This window comes from Ranitomeya imitator, chromosome 6, assembly GCF_032444005.1.
Source record: "Ranitomeya imitator isolate aRanImi1 chromosome 6, aRanImi1.pri, whole genome shotgun sequence".
In the NCBI taxonomy this organism is placed as follows: domain Eukaryota; kingdom Metazoa; phylum Chordata; class Amphibia; order Anura; family Dendrobatidae; genus Ranitomeya; species Ranitomeya imitator.
In genome coordinates this window covers 530,722,891-530,740,945 of record NC_091287.1, presented here as the reverse complement: position 1 = coordinate 530,740,945, position 18,055 = coordinate 530,722,891, and the positions used below count along the sequence as shown (strand labels likewise).

At 47.2% G+C, this 18,055-nt stretch overlaps 1 protein-coding gene across 1 annotated transcript in view; it reads left to right on the top strand.

The window, feature by feature from the left end:
- Positions 1-17,554: 17,554 nt before the first annotated feature.
- The window catches only part of LOC138641512 (transient receptor potential channel pyrexia-like), a 243,104-nt gene continuing 242,603 nt past the window's right edge, over positions 17,555-18,055 (top strand). Inside the window, exon 1 of the mRNA XM_069728992.1 lies at positions 17,555-17,643. The gene's annotated coding sequence lies outside the window, so the exon portion shown is untranslated. The remainder of the gene's footprint in view (positions 17,644-18,055) is intronic.

Genomic DNA, 18,055 nt, shown 5'->3' with positions numbered 1-18,055 from the left:
GGCATATCAGTACGAGCTGTAGCAAGAAGGGTACCTGTGTCTGTCAAGACAGTGTCAAGAGCATGGAGCAGTTACCAGGAGACAGGCAAGTACACCAAGAGAGGTGGAGGAGGCCATATGAAGGCAATAACCCAACAGCAGAACTGCTACCTCCTCCTTTGTAGAAGGAGGAACAAGAGGATCAGTGCCGGAACCCTGCAAAATAGCCTCCAACAGGCCACTAACATCCATGTGTCTTAATTAAACTGTCAGAAACAGACTCCATGAGGGTGGTATGAAGGCCTGACATCCACAAATGGGTGTTGTGCTTACAGCCCAACACCGTGCGGGGCAATTGGCATTTGCCAGAGAACACCAAGATTGCAGATTCAACATTGGTGCCCTGTGCTCTTTACGGATGAGAGCAGGTTCACACTGTTGAGAATGATCTGTTGCCTGCAACATCCTCCAGCATTATCGGTTTGGCAGTGGGTCAGTAATGGTGTGGGGAGGCATTTCTTTGGAGGGCTGCACAGCCCTCCATGTGCTAGCCAGAGGTACCCTGACTGCCGGTATGTACCAGGATGAGATCCTCAGACCCATTGTGAGACCATATGCAAGTGCAGTGGGCCCAGGGTTCCATCTGATGCATGATAATGCTAGGCCTCATGTGGCTGAAATGTATCAGCAATTCCAGCATGATGAAGGCATTGATGCTATGTTGTCATGAAATGTAACGACCCAACGGGGTCGGTCAGCGGACGTCACAACAAACTCTCAAAGGGATGGAAATGGGGAGAGGAAGGCCCTACCAATAGGGAATGAGGGATGGACACCTCCTGCTCCAACCTGAGCCTGTCCCTGCACTTCCCTATTGCCCTAAGCGGGTCCTTCCCCCCGCTGCTGTCACAAACCTCCTCCCTCGCTGTCACCTCACACCGCCCTGGCTAGTGCACTGGCCGGCAAGGGCGCTAGTCTCTCCACTGCAGGTGGTTCAAACACAGGGGACAGTGACAAACATGAGACGGACAAGGAATAAACACAACACTTAGCCTCCAGTCACCGCTGCCAAGCTCCACACTGCAGATGACACAAAAGCAGGACTCCAAACTCCAGAAGAAGCTGACACCAGAGAGCTGCAACTGCAAGGCTGGCCTCCATGGAAAACTCTTATCACCAACAGTCAGCTGATGCATTCAAAGGCTGGTGGGAGTGGTCAACACCCACATCAGCTGACCTAGCAACTCTGCAGTTGCAACAGATTGCCAGCAAGGGCCTGAAAGGAAAAAAGCTACATTTAGAACATAGTGAAACCAGAGCTTCTACGAATCCAAAACGGGATCGTGACAGTACCCCCCTTTCAATGAGGGGCCTTTGGACCCTCAACACCGGACCTTACTGGAAACGACGTATGGTGATGACGCCTCGATCCACAAAGATTCACCTCCGCAGTCACCTGATCCTCAAGTTTATGGCAAACAACCATAATGGAGATGGCAATAACGTAGGCTCCGGAGGCACAAAAAATCTTCAGAGCGCCAACCTGTGGAACAAGTTGTGAATGTGCATTACTGGGGTACCTCCTGCTGGAAAGTCTCCGGGCTGAGAATGCCCGACACCCGATATGGCCCGACAACAGGCACAGCAAAGGGGTGGGTAAATGTAGCCCTCCCCAACCAAAAGAGAGGCCACATAACATTAACCCTATAGGTACTGCCAAAGAAATCCCGAGCAAACTATGACACACACGTACTCATTCACTCTTAGGTCCAGACCTGCACGTTTATTTCCATGCATGCATTTGCCAAAGGATGGTGAACTCTTTGAGGAACCAAAAGCAGAGGCATCCCCCTGTGTTACCAAACTCATACCCTCACTACATACAGAGTGAACCACCACTCTCCCCTGACCCCTCCTAAGAGGACTCCGAGACTCAGGGTTTATTTGTGAGGGTTGATTCTTGCCCCTACTCCTTGGCAGCACCTCTGCTGCCCCCACCAGAGAAGAAGGGGGAGGTTGGAGAGATGGGCAGACGTTAATGTAATGCCCCCATCCCATGGTGAACTGTAGGCAACCCAGTTTGAGAAGAGACTCCTCCCACCTGCACAGATTCGTCCATCTGCATCGGTGTGTCCTCCTCCCCAGAAAGAACAACGGGGCAGATTCGGTGTATGTCTCTGCCTGAGGTGTCTATCCACCCCTATAGCAAGGGCCATGGTGGCTTCCAACGACCCATGAGTAGCATACTACACCAGAAGATCCTGTAGCCTAGGTGACAGACCTTGACAAAAATGACTCCTAAGAGCAGGGTCATTCCACTGCGTGTCAGTGGTCCATCTTCTAAACTCTGAGCAATACTTCTCAGCCAGCCAGCCCCCCCTGTTTGATTTTATGGAGTCTAGACTCAGCCAGGGAGATGTCATGTGTCTCGATTTATAAAGCAACCCCACGGGGGTGTCAAACCTGAGCCTGACCCTGCACTCCTCTAACATCCTAAGTGGGTCCTTCCCCCCACCGCCGTCAGGAACCTCGTCCCTCCCTGTCACCTCACACTGCCCTGGCTAGTGAACTGGTTGGCAAGAGTGCTAGTACAACACAGGGGCAGTGACAAACATGAGATAGACGGGGTAATAACACACTTAGCTTTACAACTTCCTCTGCTGCAAAGCACCACACAGCGGAATACAGGCACCAGGATCACGAACTCACGAAACCAGCTGATAAACCACAGTAGCCAGCGAGCTCCTCACTGTAGATTGCTCTATCACCGACAGCTGATGCATCAGGTGACCATTTAAAGGATGGTGGGAGTGGTCACCATTCACATCAACTGACCCAACAACTCTGCAGTTACAACAGATTGCCAGTCGGGGAAACTGTCTTAAACCCCTGCTGGTCCTGAAAGGAAAAAAAACTAAATTTAAATCATAATGGAACCAGTGCTGCCATGAATCCAAAAATGGATCGTGACAGTATCCCCTTTCAATAAGGGGCCTCTGGACCCTCAACACCGGATCCCACCAGAACCGACGTATGCTGAGGACGCCTCAATCCACTAGAGTTTACCTCTGCAGTCACCTGATCCTCAGGTTTACAGCAAACGCATCCCAATGGAGATGGCAATAAAGTATGCTCTGGAGGTGACACAAATCTCCAAAGCACCGACCTGTGGAAGGCGTTGTGTATGTGCATTACTGGGGTAACTCCAGCTGGAAAGTCAATGAGCTGAGAATGGCCGTCACCCGATATGGCCCAATCACCGTAGAACTCAAGGTCACAGTTGCGTACTTCCACCTGATGTTTTGGTGGACACCCCCACGTACTCATTCACACACAGGTTCAGACCTGAACATTTATTTCCATGCATGCATTTGCCGAAGGACGGTGATCTCTTTGAGGAACCGACAACAGAGGCGTCACCCTGTGGCACCAAACTCCTACCCTCACTACATACAGAGGGAAACACCACCCTCCCCTGATCTCTCCTCCTGGGAGGACCCCGAGACTCAGGGTTTACCTGTGATGAGGGCTGAATTCTGCCCCTACTCCCTTGTAGCCCCTCAGCTGCTCCCACTGGAGAAGAAGGGGTAGATTGGAGAAGGACAGCAGAGATTGTAGCTCCCAGGCAGCAGTCCTTACACTTGTGGTCCCAGCTGACTACTTCCAAGGGCTGCCAATTTATGACCGGGTTGTGTTTCTTCAACCAATGGAGACCTAAGACAATGGGAGTTGGCATACCCTTCAAGATGTAGCATGACAGGGACTCTTCATGAGTCCCTATACGCAGGTTAATGTTGTCTACAACTTTGGTCACCCTCCCCTGGCTGAGTGGGACAGAGTCAATTGCCTGAACGCTGAGGGGTCTCGCCAGCATCCTACCCTTCAGACAAAGTGAGAATCCACCAAATTAACTCCCGCTCCACTATCCACAAGCACCGGTACAGTCTCAGTAACCCCGCCAACCACCACTTCAGCAGGAATGGTACACTGGGATGAAAAGATGGAGGAAATATACACACCCTGGTCTCCTCCCTTCACACGACCAGGGGGACGTGGCTTATGAGATGGTGTACATACTTTGGCACAAGATGGGCAGACATTGATGTAATGACCCGTAAGTCCACAGTAGAAACATGCCCCCATACCACGGTGAACCATAGGCAACCCCGTTTGAGAAGAGACTCCTCCCAACTAAATAGGTTCGTCCATCTGCACTGGTGTGTTCTCCCTAGAAAGAATAACAGGGGGCAGACTTGGTGTATGTCTCTCCCTGAGGCGTCTATCCACCCGGATAGCAAGGGTCATGGCGTCTTCTAACGACCCAGGAGTAGCGTACTGCACCAGAGTATCCTGTAGCCTAGGTGACAGACCCTGACAGAAATTACTCATAAGGGCTGGGCACGGTTCCACTGCGTGTCAGTGGCCCATCTCCTAAACTCAGCAATACTCCTCAGCCGGTCGGCGCCCCTGTTTGATTTTACGGAGTCTAGACTCAGTTAGGGAGACGCCATCAAGATCCCCATACACCATCGCCAATTCCACAAAAAACTCGTCCACCGACCACAAAGAAGGTGAATCGGTCGACAAGGAGAAGGCCCAGGATTGGGGATCACCCTTGAGAAGAGAGACTATAATCCTTATACGCTGTTACTCCCTGAAGAACGAGGGCTAAGCCTAAAATATAGCTTGCAGGCCTCCTGAAAAAAAAATGTATCTTTCCCACCAGAAAACATGTTAGGGAGATATACCTTGGGTTCCGGTTGAGCCTGCTCATGAGTCGAAATCCAGAACCCCGACACCTGCTGAAGCTGCTGCACCACCTGACACCGCAGCTCCTTAATCTCATCAGTGAGAGTCTCGATCAGCTGAGCAAAAGCCTGTGCTTGGGCCATCGATACCCTGGAAAAATGTATCAGTCGTTGATAATGTCACGATATATAAAGCAACCCCATCGGGGAGGGGGCGGCAAACGGCACGACACACAACAGGATGGTAAAGGGGTGAGGAAGCCCTACCAATATTGAAATGAGAAATTGTCACCTCCTGCTCAAACCTTAGTCTGACCCTTCACTCCCCTAACGCCCCAAGTGAGTCCTTCCCCCCGCCGCTATCAGGAACCTTGTCCCTAACTGTCACCTCACACTGCCCTGGCTAGTGCACTGGCTTCATCATTGCAGATGTTACAAACACAGGGTTTAGTGACAAAAACGAGACGGACAAGGAATAAACACCACAATTAGCTTTGAGACACCGCTGCCAAGCTCCACACCGGTGGTCGGCGCTCATAGCAAGTGAGTAATTCTGCTACATACAGGCGATCTGATCATTGCCTGTATGTAGCAAAGCCGATCGGGTTATGGCAGCTTCTAGTCTCCCATGGAGACTGTTGAAGCATTCCAAAAGTTTAAAAAAATGTTTTTAAAAATATGAAAAAAATAAAAGTTCAAATCACCCCCCTTTTTCCCCATTCAAAATGAAACAATAAAAAAAACATGCACACATTCCGTATCGCCGCGTTCAGAATTGTCCGATTTATCAATTAAAAAAAAGATTAACCTGATCGCTAAACGGCGTAGCGATAAGAGTCAAAACACCTGAATTATGAATTTCTGGTCGCCACGACATTGCATTAAAAAGCAATAATGGGTGATCAAATGATCGTATCTGCACCAAAATGGTATCACTAAAAATGATCACGAAAAATGGAGACGCTATAGGCATCGGAAAATGCCACAATTTTTTTAATTTTTTTTAACAAAGTTTGGAATTTTTTTTGACCACTTAGATAAAAAAGAAACCAGACACGTCTGGTGTCTATGAACTTGTAATGGTTTGGATAATCATAATTGCAGGTCAGTTTTAGCATTTAGTGAACATAGTAAAAAAGCAAAACAAAAAACAACTGTGGGATTGCACTTTTTTTGCAATTTCACCACACTTGGATTTTTTCCCCGTTTTCGAGAGCACGATAATGTTAAAACCAATGGTGTCGTTCAAAAGTACAACTTGTCCCGTAAAGAACAAGCCCTCACATCGCCATATTGATGGAAAAATAAAAAAGTTATGGCTCTAAGAAGAGTGGGAGTAAAAACCGAAAATGTAAAAAACAAAAATACCTCCAGTGGTTAAGGGGTTAATGCAGTTTTTTTTAAGTAAGTGATAGGTCCACTTTAAAGAATGGAAGAAACACGAAAATGTAATAATTTCATCTCATTTACCCATTTTTGTATATTTCCCTGCTAACATTCTTAGACGTGCGCTTGTTCTAAAGATAAGACAGAAATGCTTATGAATCGTAGCTTGTGTCGTTCTTTGGTGCTTTTTTTCATCACAGGGATTATGTGGTGGGTGTTACCTCACATGTTTGAAGCTGAAAACCTTGTAAATTAGGAGAGATGACATGGTGTAAGGACACAGTGATAAATGCTTGAAATATTTGATTACATGAAAAAATAATTCCAATAAATTGTACACAGATTTGTAATTTTTTTCCATTTATGTATTTCGGTCTACACATTCTCTATCTCTTATTAATTGCTGAATAACCGTAACCTTTAACTCCAAGATGTTTGGTTGACATACTCCAAGAAAAAAAGTTTTGACCTGTGTATCGATAACTCCTTTACTGCAAATAGCACAGCTCTCTGGACCCACGTTCAGATGGCTTTTGTAAAACATGTCCACATGGCTCCATGTGCTGCTCTGTGTGCCCATCCACAAAACGAACGATGTACGTGATTCAGACTCTTCCGCAAATCAGGTCAATACTGTAGTGACTGCTGACAGGTACAATAGATCAGGCTCCTCTATTCAGACATCAGTTAAGGCTACTTTCACACTAGCGTCGGCCCGTCGCAGTGCGTCGGGCCGACGTACCGACGCATCCTGTGACAACGCAGCTCAACGGGGGCAGCGGATGCATTTATTACAACGCATCCGCTGCCCCATTGTGAGTTGCGGGGAGGACGGGGCGGAGTTCCGGCCGCGCATGCGCGGTTGGAAATGGCGGACACAACGTACCAAAAAACGTTACATGCAACGTTTTTTGGTGTCGATGGTCCGCCACAACACGACGCTACCGTCACACGACGGTTGCGACACATGGCAATGCATCGCTAATAAAAGCCTATGGAGAAAAAAACGCATCCTGCAAACAACTTTGCAGGATGCATTTTTTCAGCAAAACGACGCATTGCGACGTGCGTTGTATGACACTAGTGTGAAAGTAGCCTTATTCACATGAGAAAATCTTACCAAGTTTCATCAGTGATTTTCATCAGAGTTTGATCCGATTATCATCGATTTCTCGTATGTGAAAAAAAAAAGTTTCTCCACTTTCTTCTAACAGTCTGTGACAATCGAACTGCACTCAGATGGTATCCTGGTGCTGTCTGATTTTTTCACAGACCTTTAGACTTTAATTACCAATTTTGATTTGACTCCGGATCAAAATAAGACATGTCTCGGGAAGTTTTTGTGGACCAGTCAGTTACAGACATGCAAATGGCTACATTCACTATTTTAGGTATGAGTGAAAAACATAAATAATACTTGTAGATAAACAAAAGTGCTGTCTGAGTGAGCCCTAAGAATGGATCTGCTGTGTGTCATACCCCCATTGATCTGCTATAGATGAACCAGCTGAACTCTTTTGTGTAGCGCCATTGCCGGTGCCCCGTGTGGTGTCCCCTTCTCTCTCCATGCAGGGACACTGGCTTACTCAATGCCCCAGCCCCGCGGTGTGGTTCCCCGACATACTCCTGCTACTTCCTAGTGTGCGCGCCGCAGTTCGTGGTGGCGTGCCTAGTGCGTGCACTCCTCTACTCTTAAAGGGGCAGCGTGCGCATATAGTAAATGCCCTCACCTTCTTGCTGAGAAGTATTTAATATAATTAGTTCACATGCAAAATGGCTCCCAGCCAATAGCCGGGAGGTATTCATATAAAAGACTCCCTCAGTGAGTCGCCAAGCAACGAACTACGTGTTTAGGTAGGTGGTGTTCTCAGGGCCGCCATCAGGACATTACTTCGCTTACTACTGTATAGGGTCTGGTGAGCAGAAGCAAAAAGGGGGGCCCGGACATGCTGACAGCCCGCTCCAGACAGGCCTCCCTCTCTTTGCTTCTGCTCACTGGGCCCCAGGGACATTTTGTTCAAGGCTTCCGCATGCCAGATGCATAACAACTCTGTGGTGATTTAAAGATACACCTACAGTGTTGTTAATGTAACCGGCGGACGGAAATAGGCACTGTACCTTTAAGCTGCTGCCGGCCCAGGTATATCATGATCCCAACATCATGTGACATGCTGAGCGCACTTCCTCATTTCGGAGCAGAGCAGCGTACTGCTCTTGTGTATAATGTCACTGTATTACCTGTACACGGACACTGTATACAAAGTACAGATCTCCTGTGTATACATGGTAGTTATGGTGATATTAGTATTTTTTTTATTAATGATCAGTTTTGTAATATTTGGTCACTGTGGTGATAATATGTGGTTTGGACATGGTGTGGCGGTATTTGTTCCCTGTATGTGGTATTATTTTGTCACTATGTGGTGGTAATATGTAGTCTGGTCATGGTGTGACGGTTTTTATTCCTTGTATGTGATATTATTGGTCACCATGTGGTGGTAATATGTGGTCTGGTAATGGTGCACTGGTATTTGTTACTTGTTTGTGATATTACTGGTCATTTTAAAAATTGAAAAATAAATAAAAAAATACACAAATTGTATTGGATATTTTAGCAACTGTTTAATAAGTTACAGTAGAGCCAGACCAAAAGAGTCTACCTTGTCATGGATTAAAAAATCTTTTGGCCAAAACAAAAGCTGCTGGCTATGTATGTTTTGATGGGAACTGTAAATGTGTTATTGGTGAGGATGTGGTGCCGAAGTGGAGTTTTTCCAAGAGAGTGCGGTGGGACTGTGGATGGTTTGAGGGGTGGAGGTGGGGCTGGGATGAAGCCTGGGTGAAGTCTCAAGGGGGCCCCCAAAATTTTGCCAGTATGGGGCCCTGAAATTCCTAGTGGCAGCCCTGGGTATTCTACCAGTGTAGTTGTGAGATGCCAAGGTCCCGATGTGGCTATTGTCCTGAACCCAAATCATCTGGTCCTGGTGCAGACATGTCTGTTGTGAATTCTGTGGTCAAGCTCCCTCCTGTGGTCATGAGTGGTACTTCGGCTGGTTCTGTCTATGAGCTTCCTCTGGTGGATGTGAGTGGGGCTGCGGCTTCTGAGTTTCCTTCCTCAGGTGACGAGGTTAAGTCGTTAGGTGCTGCTCTATTTAACTCCACCTAGTTCTTTGTTCCTGGCCTCCAGTCAATGTTCCAGTATTGGTCTTGCTCTCTCCTGGATCGTTCTTGTGGCCTGTCTGCCCTGCATAAGCTAAGTTCTGCTTGTGTTACTTTTGTTTGCTATTTTTTCTGTCCAGCTTGCTATATTGGTTTTTCTTGCTTGCTGGAAGCTCTGGGACGCAGAGGGAGCACCTCCGTGCTGTTAGTCGGTACGGAGGGTCTTTTTGCGCCCTCTGCGTGGTTGTTTGTAGGTTTTTGTGCTGACCGCAAAGCTATCTTTCCTATCCTCGGTCTATTCAGTAAGTCGGGCCTCACTTTGCTAAAACCTATTTCATCTCTGTGTTTGTGTTTTCATCTTTACTCACAGTCATTATATGTGGGGGGCTGCCTTTTCCTTTGGGGAATTTCTCTGAGGCAAGGTAGGCTTATTTTTCTATCTTCAGGGCTAGCTAGTTTCTCAGGCTGTGCCCGAGGCGCCTAGGTCTGGTCAGGAGCGCTCCACGGCTACCTCTAGTGTGGTGTGATAGGATTAGGGATTGCGGTCAGCAGAGTTCCCACGTCTCAGAGCTTGTCCTATGTTATTTGTAACTATCAGGTCACTTGTGTCCTCTTAACCACCAGGTCCATTGTGTTTCTGAATCACCAGTTCATAACACATGTCCTATACCCGAATCCATGGTCCCGGTGTGGTCAGAGCCCTGAACCCTGATCCCTAGTCCCAATATGGCCAGTGCCTAAATGTAGTCCCCTTGTCCTGGAGTGGCCAGTCCTGTATTGAATGTCCCCTGGTCCTGTATCCGAAGTCCCATGGTTCTGGAGTGGCCATTCTTGTATCTGAAGTCCCCTGGTCGTGGAGTAGCCAGTCCTGTTCCTGAAGTCTCCTGGACCTGGTGCGGCCAATGCTTGAACGTTGTCCCCTGGTTCTGAAGTGGCGAGTCCTGAATCCAAAGTACCCTGGTCCTGGATTGGCCAGTCCTGTTCCCAAAATCCCCTGGTCCCAGTGCGGCCAGTCTCTGAACATTGTCCCCTGGTCCATGTGATGCCAGTCCCTGATCCAGTGTCCTAGATTGGTGTGTCTGAGCATAGCCCTAATTAGTGTCAGCAAACCTGACCCCTGGAGTGGTACCTGGTGGCTACCTGCAGCCAAGTCTGTCTCCACCATCAGGAGCTCCAGTGAACACCATGTAGCCGCTTCTCTATGCCCCTTCCTTCCTAGGCAGGCCCGGCCTGTGGCACAGAAGGTCCACAAACCTACATGCGCTACTGTTGGGGGCAACATTCTGAAGGGATTTGGAGAGGAGAAATGCATTGGGATGGACGCAGGTTACTGAGAGCTCTGAGACTTGTGTTATGATAGGACGTCCCTAAGATATATATTCACATTTCACTTGCACTTGGCACTTCATTATGAAAAATAGGGGGGTTATAATCTGCATCCATCTATAGGACCACATTTTATTATTAAATATTTATGAATGGTTATGAATTACCAACAACTATATAGGGGGTTATTCATCATCTGCTATGATATACCAGCAATTATACAGATGGTAATTTATTTTTTATCAGGATTTGTGATGAACGAGTATATTTGTTGCTCGGGTTTTCCCGAGCATGCTCGGGTGTCCTCCGAGTAATTTGGCGTGCTCGGAGATTTAGTTTCTGTCGAGGCAGCTGCATGATTTGCTGAATATGTGTGGGGATTCCCTAACAAACACGCATTCCCCACATGTATTCGGGCTGTCCAGCAGCCACAAATCATGCAGCTGCGTCGACAGAAACTAAATCTCCTAGCACGCCGAAATACTCTTAGGACACCCGAGCATGCTTGGGAAAACCCGAGCAACGAGTATATTCGCTCATCACAAATCAGGATTGATTATGGATCGTGTTTAACTTATCTTATCTTACATTACATTACATCATATGGATTAATTATTGAATAACTCCTATACAGTAAATATTTATTACTGGTGGATCATGTCTGCGTGTTATGATGGTATTACTGATAGAGGATCAATCTCACCGCTTTGCCATGTTTGTAGCCGGTTGATATTTTTTTTTAGTGTATTGTCTATATAGTTATAGGACATAGCCTCATCTAGGGAGAGTCGTGGAGGAGCGGGGGCTCCAGTGTTGCATACTTATGGTGTCAGCCTCTGCAGCTGAGTAGTTATCGAAATAGCAATATATTTAGGGACAGGCTTTTTATTCTTTATCCATTTAATGGCTCATGTGACTGTGGAAATCAGTTTATTTTAATGCACGTTATTAAAGATTGATTTTAAAGTTGATTTTTTCCTAATTTTTGTAATGCCCAACTTTGTTAACAATAGTTTAATTCCGTTGTAAAAACATGAACATGACCTTATAGTCTAGTTATATTGTATATCTGAATGGATTTGTCTCCATCTAATGTCTGACTTAAGAAACTGCTACATGGACTAAATCTCGTTCAGACCAGCATATTATATGCACGCATGCTGTCTATGTAACCACTGGAATTCAATAGAGTTGTTTGGATGTTATTATTAGTGATGCGTGAATATACTTGTTACTCGAGATTTCCCGAGCACGCTCGGGGGTCCTCCGAGTATTTGTTAGTGCTCGGAGATTTAGTTTTCATCGCTGCAATTGAATGATTTACATCTGTTAGGCACCATAAGTACATGTGGGGGTTGCCTGGTTGCTAGGGAATCCCCACATGTACTTATCCTGGCTAACAGATGTAAATCATTCAGCTGCGGTGAGGAAAACTAAATCTCCGAGCACTAAAAAATACTTGGAGGACCCCCAAGCGTGCTTGAGAAATCTCAAGTAACGAAGTATATTCGCTCATCACTAGTTATGAGGCAAGATTATGAAAATCGGACGACTTTCATCAGAATTGTCATCCATATGACATCTGGGTGTCTTTTGTTTACATCTGTGTTATATCCATATGACTTCCATTTGCATACGCTCGTCTGAATCCGGCCTTACCATCTAGAAGAATTCGACTGTTTTTTTCACTCTGTAGTTGCTTCCATTTTTTTCTCAGCTGTTTTTCTTTCTCACTAAAGCAGGTAGACTGTCTGATTTTTTTTCCATTAACTCTTAGCAAAAAAGGATTGCATTCAGATGGAACAATGAAGGACACAGTCTGTCTTACGTGTTTCATTCTTTTTATACAGATCCCCATAGACTTTATTGGCCGAGTCTGACCTGAAAAACAAATGAGAATAGGACCTGCTTTGAGTCTCACGGACTGGAAACCTGGACCTGTTTCTAAAACTGATGTGTGTATAGATTAATCTAACCATGGGTCCATGTGCTGTCCGAGAAAAAAAAATGGACAGCACACGGATGTGTCTCACAGATACTGTATGTGAATGCAGCCTTAGGGCTTGTTCAGACGGGCCTATTTTCAGCTACCAGGGGCTTAGTACCCTCCTTCACCACCCAATTCATTTTACATCCATATCTAACATCCTCCGCCCCCTGTTCGTAAGTCCATTATACGGTAAGCCCCCTTTCCTCCCATCCTAATCCTCCACATCCCTCATTGTCCTCACCCCCACATCCCATCATTGTCCTATCGCCAACATCCATCATTTCCCTCTCCACCACTGTCATTGCCCTCTCTCCACCACTATCATCATTGCCCTCTTCACCACCCCATCATTGCCCTCTCCACCACCCCCATCATTGCCCTCTCCACTACCCTCATCATTGCCCTCTCCACCATCCCCATCATTGCCCTCTCCACCACTCACATCATTGCCCTCCCCATCACCTCCATTATTGCCCTCTCCACACCTCCATCATTTCCTTCTCCCCCACCTCCATTATTCTCTCTCCATCAAACCAATTCTTGCCCCCTCCACCCACCATCCTTCCCCTCTCCACCACCCCCATCATTGCCCTCCACCATTGCACTCCCCATCACCTCCATCATTTCTCTCCCCATCACCTCCATCATTGCCCTCCCCACCACCCCAATCATTGTTCTCCCCCACCACCTCCACCATTGCCCTCTCCACCACCCCAGTTATTGTCCTCCCCCACCACCCCAGTCATTAGTCTCCCCTCATCATTCTCACGCACCACCTCTGTCATTGCCCTCTCCACCACCCCAATCATTGTTCTCCTCACCACCCCATCATTGCCCTCTCCCCACCTCCATCATAGTTCTCCCAGACCTCCATCATTGCCCTCTCCACGACCTCCATCTTTGCCCTCCACTACACCAATCATTGTTCTCCCCCACCACCTCCATCATTGACCTATCCAGCACCCCCATCATTGCCCTCTCCATCACCCCCATAATTGCCCTCCACCATTGCACTCCCCCATCACCTCCATCATTTCCTTCTCCACCACCCCAATCATTGTTCTCACCCACCACTTCCATCATTGCCCTCTCCACCATCCCAATCATTGTTCTCCCCACCACCTCCATCATTGCCCTCTCCACCACCTCAATCATTGTTCTCCACCACCCCCATTATTGCCCTATCCCCCATATCCATCATTGTTCTCCCCACCTTCTCCCACACCTCCATCATTTACTTCTCCCCCACCTTCATCATTGCCCTCTCCATCACCCCAATCATTGCCCTCTCCGGCACCTCCATCATTGACCTCTCCACTACCCCATCATTGCCCTCTCTACCACACCAATCATTGTTCTACCCCAACACGCCCATCATTACCCTCTTCAGCACCCCCATCATTGCACTCTCCACCACCTTAATCATTGTTCTCCCCAACCACCTCCATCATTGCCCTCTCCACCACCCCAATCATTGTTTTCCCTCACCACCCCCATCATTGCCTTCTCCTGCACCCCTTTCATTGCCCTCTCGACCACCCCCATCATTGCCCTCCACCAACGCTTTACCCCACCACCTCCCCCATATCCATCATTGTTCTCCCCACCTTCTCCCACACCTCCATCATTTATTTCTCCCCCACCTTCATCATTGCCCTCTCCATCACCCCAATCATTGCCCTGTCCAGCACCCCCATCATTGCCCTCTCCACCACCCCATAATTGCCCTCCACATTGGCACTCCACCATCACTTCCATCATTTCCCTCTCCACCACCCCAGTCATTGTTCTCCCCAGCACCCCCATCATTGCCCTCCACCATTGCACTCCCCCATCACCTCCGTCATTGCCCTCCCCATCACCTCCATCATTGCATCAGTCCACCTTTGTCTTTGTACTGCCTGTTTTGAGTCTCCACTCTCTCCAGCCAGTTCAGCTTCTCTGTCTCCCCCAGGCTTCCTTGTCTCCTCATCCAGTCCAGCCCTCCCAGTGTCCTCTCCGTACTCTGTTAGTCTGGTGTCTCTGTCCTGTCCTGCTTCCTTTGTGTCTTCCCCTTTGCAGTGCTCTTTTGGTCTCGCCTGTACCCAGCTCTTACCGAGAAAGCGGTCAAAGAGGGACGCGAAACGCGCGTCGGGGGGCTTTTTATACACCTGGCCTGGGATCCTCCAATTTCTATCTTGGTAAGTGCTCGCCCATTTCCCCATGCTCTGATATTTGCCTCACTGGGGGCTAGACCTATATGGGGCGCTACTTTGGCAGACACACTTACCCAGATATTAGCACTATGCACCTTATGGTTAGTTGTTCTGACCTATAGTTATTAGGGTTTTTTTGGTGGATCCTGTTCATCCTGGTGTAGTTTTCCTGCACATTGTTCTTGTACATGTATATTTAAACTATGTGAATTGTCAATAAATTTTGGATTTTTATATATATATATATATATATATATATATATATATATACCCAGCATAGCTCTTTTTTCTCCTCTTTATGATGTACTTCATCTTACCCCGCTCTGTCCGTCCTACGCCTAGCTTCTCTATTTTGTACCTCTTACTACCTGTCTCCGGGTTCCAGCTTCTGCGGCAATAGTCTCCCTTGGGTCTGCCCCTAATGCTCCCTGTATAGGGGGTGGTCTACCTGGTCAGCTTACCCTTGGGGGGTTCGTTGTCATGGATCTGCGGGTTCACCCCAGGTATTCCAAAAGGTCTCACAATAGGACTGCACTCGGATGACATCTGAGTGCAGTCTGATTCTCACAATTGCCCTCTCCACCACCCCATCATTGCCCTCCACATCACCTCCATCATTGCTCTCGCCTCTCCCAATCACTTACATCATTGACCTCTCCTCCACACCAGTGATTATTCTCCCCACCACCTTAATCATTGTTCTCCCCCACCACCCCAATCATTGTTCTCCCCCACCACCCCATCATTGTTCTCCCACCTCCATCATTGCCTTCTCCCACACCATCACCAACCCCAACATTGCCTACACACACTCACACCACCACTCACCACTCCGCACGTCACACACACACAGCACTATTCACCTCTCCACACGTTACTTGCAGCCACACACACACACAGCACCACTCGCCTCTCCGCATGTTCACACACATACACACACACAGCACCACTCGCCTCTCCGCACGTTTCCTGCAGCCGCAGCATCTTCGTTGCTGGCGACTTTCTATCTGACACAGGCGCACACTGAATGCTGAAATCATCCAGCCGCGCTGCATTGTTAGACAAAAGCGTGGACAAGAAGCATCTCTGCATCTCCGCTCTGCTGCCATTTTCTCCTGTAGGGGTCGCTCCCTGCCCGCCACACATGAGGGCAATCTGTCCAGGGCACCCTCGGAATCTCAGGGCTGGAGAAACAGGCCATATTGCCCTAAGTATTAGCTGCTCTGCAGGGGCCCCCCCTCCACCTCCGGGCCCCGGTGCGGGTGCACTGGCTGCACATGCGGTATGTCCGCCCCTGAGTCAAATGTATCGTATGAGAGGCTGAGATGCATTGTCTGACGTTGTGAGATGGGGCACTGTGTAGTTTATAGCAACACAGAGGAAGGATACAGTGAGTATTGCTTCCCCATACGGTTTTACAAAACCCTGCCTTACTCTTCGGGGGAGGGACGAAGTTGGAGTGAGGAGGGACAAAGTTACAGATCTTTAGAAAATACCCCAGCGAAGTGATTTTGTTCACCAAAAAGTGGGTACTGTCCTAATGTTGGTAGCTGAGTGGCCAAGGTGGCGCCTGATTTACCTGGACCTGAGGAAGCGGCAAAGCCTGTATTTGGGGCAGAAAGCAGAATTTGGCAGCAGCGACCAGAGAAGGTGGGCAGAGACCCGCCAGCAAGAAGTGTTGTTGTGTGTCTGCCATAGAAATCCGTGAAGCAAATGGAGTGGTCCTCATTGGATAGGGTGTGTAGGAGAGGACATGACGTTACTAATATTGTTCCTCCATATTGGAAGAAGTTATAAATAAAATTGAAATGTTTTTAAGAAGTCCTGAGTAACGGCAATGTTCTGTGGAGTCAAGATCCCTCCGGCCGCAAGGAGGAGCTATGTGCCCAGCTCCTGCACTTTTACGCAAGGATTTGATAGTTTACAAGGACAGCCTTACCTCAACCCTCACTGCAGGACTGTCAATCACTGCCCTGAGGCAGGCTGGTTACTATTTAATATTTTGGGAGTAGCCCTTTAAATCCATAGGTAGAGACCTAGAGAAAGGGTACAGGAATTTTAGTGCCCATGCTGAATATATATGTAACACCCCTTTTGAATTTTCTGATCTAATAAGTGTACCCATCTAATTCTATCAAAATTTCTTTTTACATGCGGTTACTGCCTAATTGAATCAAGATAGACTATCTTCTTGTGGGAATGCTCCATAGCAAAAACAAAGGCCATAGATTCAAAATATTAATAAAATGATCACCTCTTCATAGGAAACAAACAACGCGTTTCGGCTCTTGTAAACGAGCCCAATGATACTTTGAAATTTGGAGCCTAAATTACTTTTGAAAAAACAAACAAACTATAAAATATACCGCACTGTAGATAAAATATAACTTTTCTTATAAGGAATGCTTGTCAACTTTAAACATGATACTGGGGAAAGAGAGAGAGAAAGAAGGTGAGAAAGTGCACAGGTTAAACCGAATGAGCCCTCAACAATAGAGAAGCAAATTATAGAAAAATGTCTGTCACCGGTGAATGGCTTCTAGGTGAGTAGCGTGTGGGGTTGTATTTCCAGTACTGTGTGTGAGACAGATGCCGTTAACTTCGCTCTATAATTAATACCTTGTCAACACAAGAAAAAAGAAAACAGCATCAGGCGTTACGGTGTCTATGGAGACAAATATCTAGGGAGAAAGTCACATCCAGACGCCAAAAAAACCTTATCAACTGTCATATCCCCATCTGCAGTTATGTGTTAGAGGGGAGCCGTACTCACGTGTGTCTCATATTCACAGCTAAAGAAGATTTGTGCAAAGCTTTACTGTCCGGGCCGAGTGTCTCACGCCGGGCCGAACGCACAGAGGTGAGTGCACTCATTGCTATCTCTTACCATCTCGTTTTACTACTTCTATAAGCAGGATGTGTAATTACGGCTTATCATTTATTGTATATGGCAACGAAATAAAGAAAAACAACTGGACCTCTAATCTTCACACATCAGAAATAGCACTATTCTTGTCATATTGTGAATAAGGACCTTTAGGGCCCTCTTAGAACGACTAGTTTTGTAGTACATCAGTTCGCAGCTTATTCAGGCAGATTCCCGCTATTAAAAACATTTTAAAAAAGTGAACATAAGCAATTTTATGTAAATACAACGCACTCTGAACATGGAAAAAGACCTACGGGGTTTTTCATTGTTTAGTGGAGCGGAAAAAAACACTGGAAAATGACAGATCAAAACAAGTCACGAAAACCATGGGAAAACCTTCATA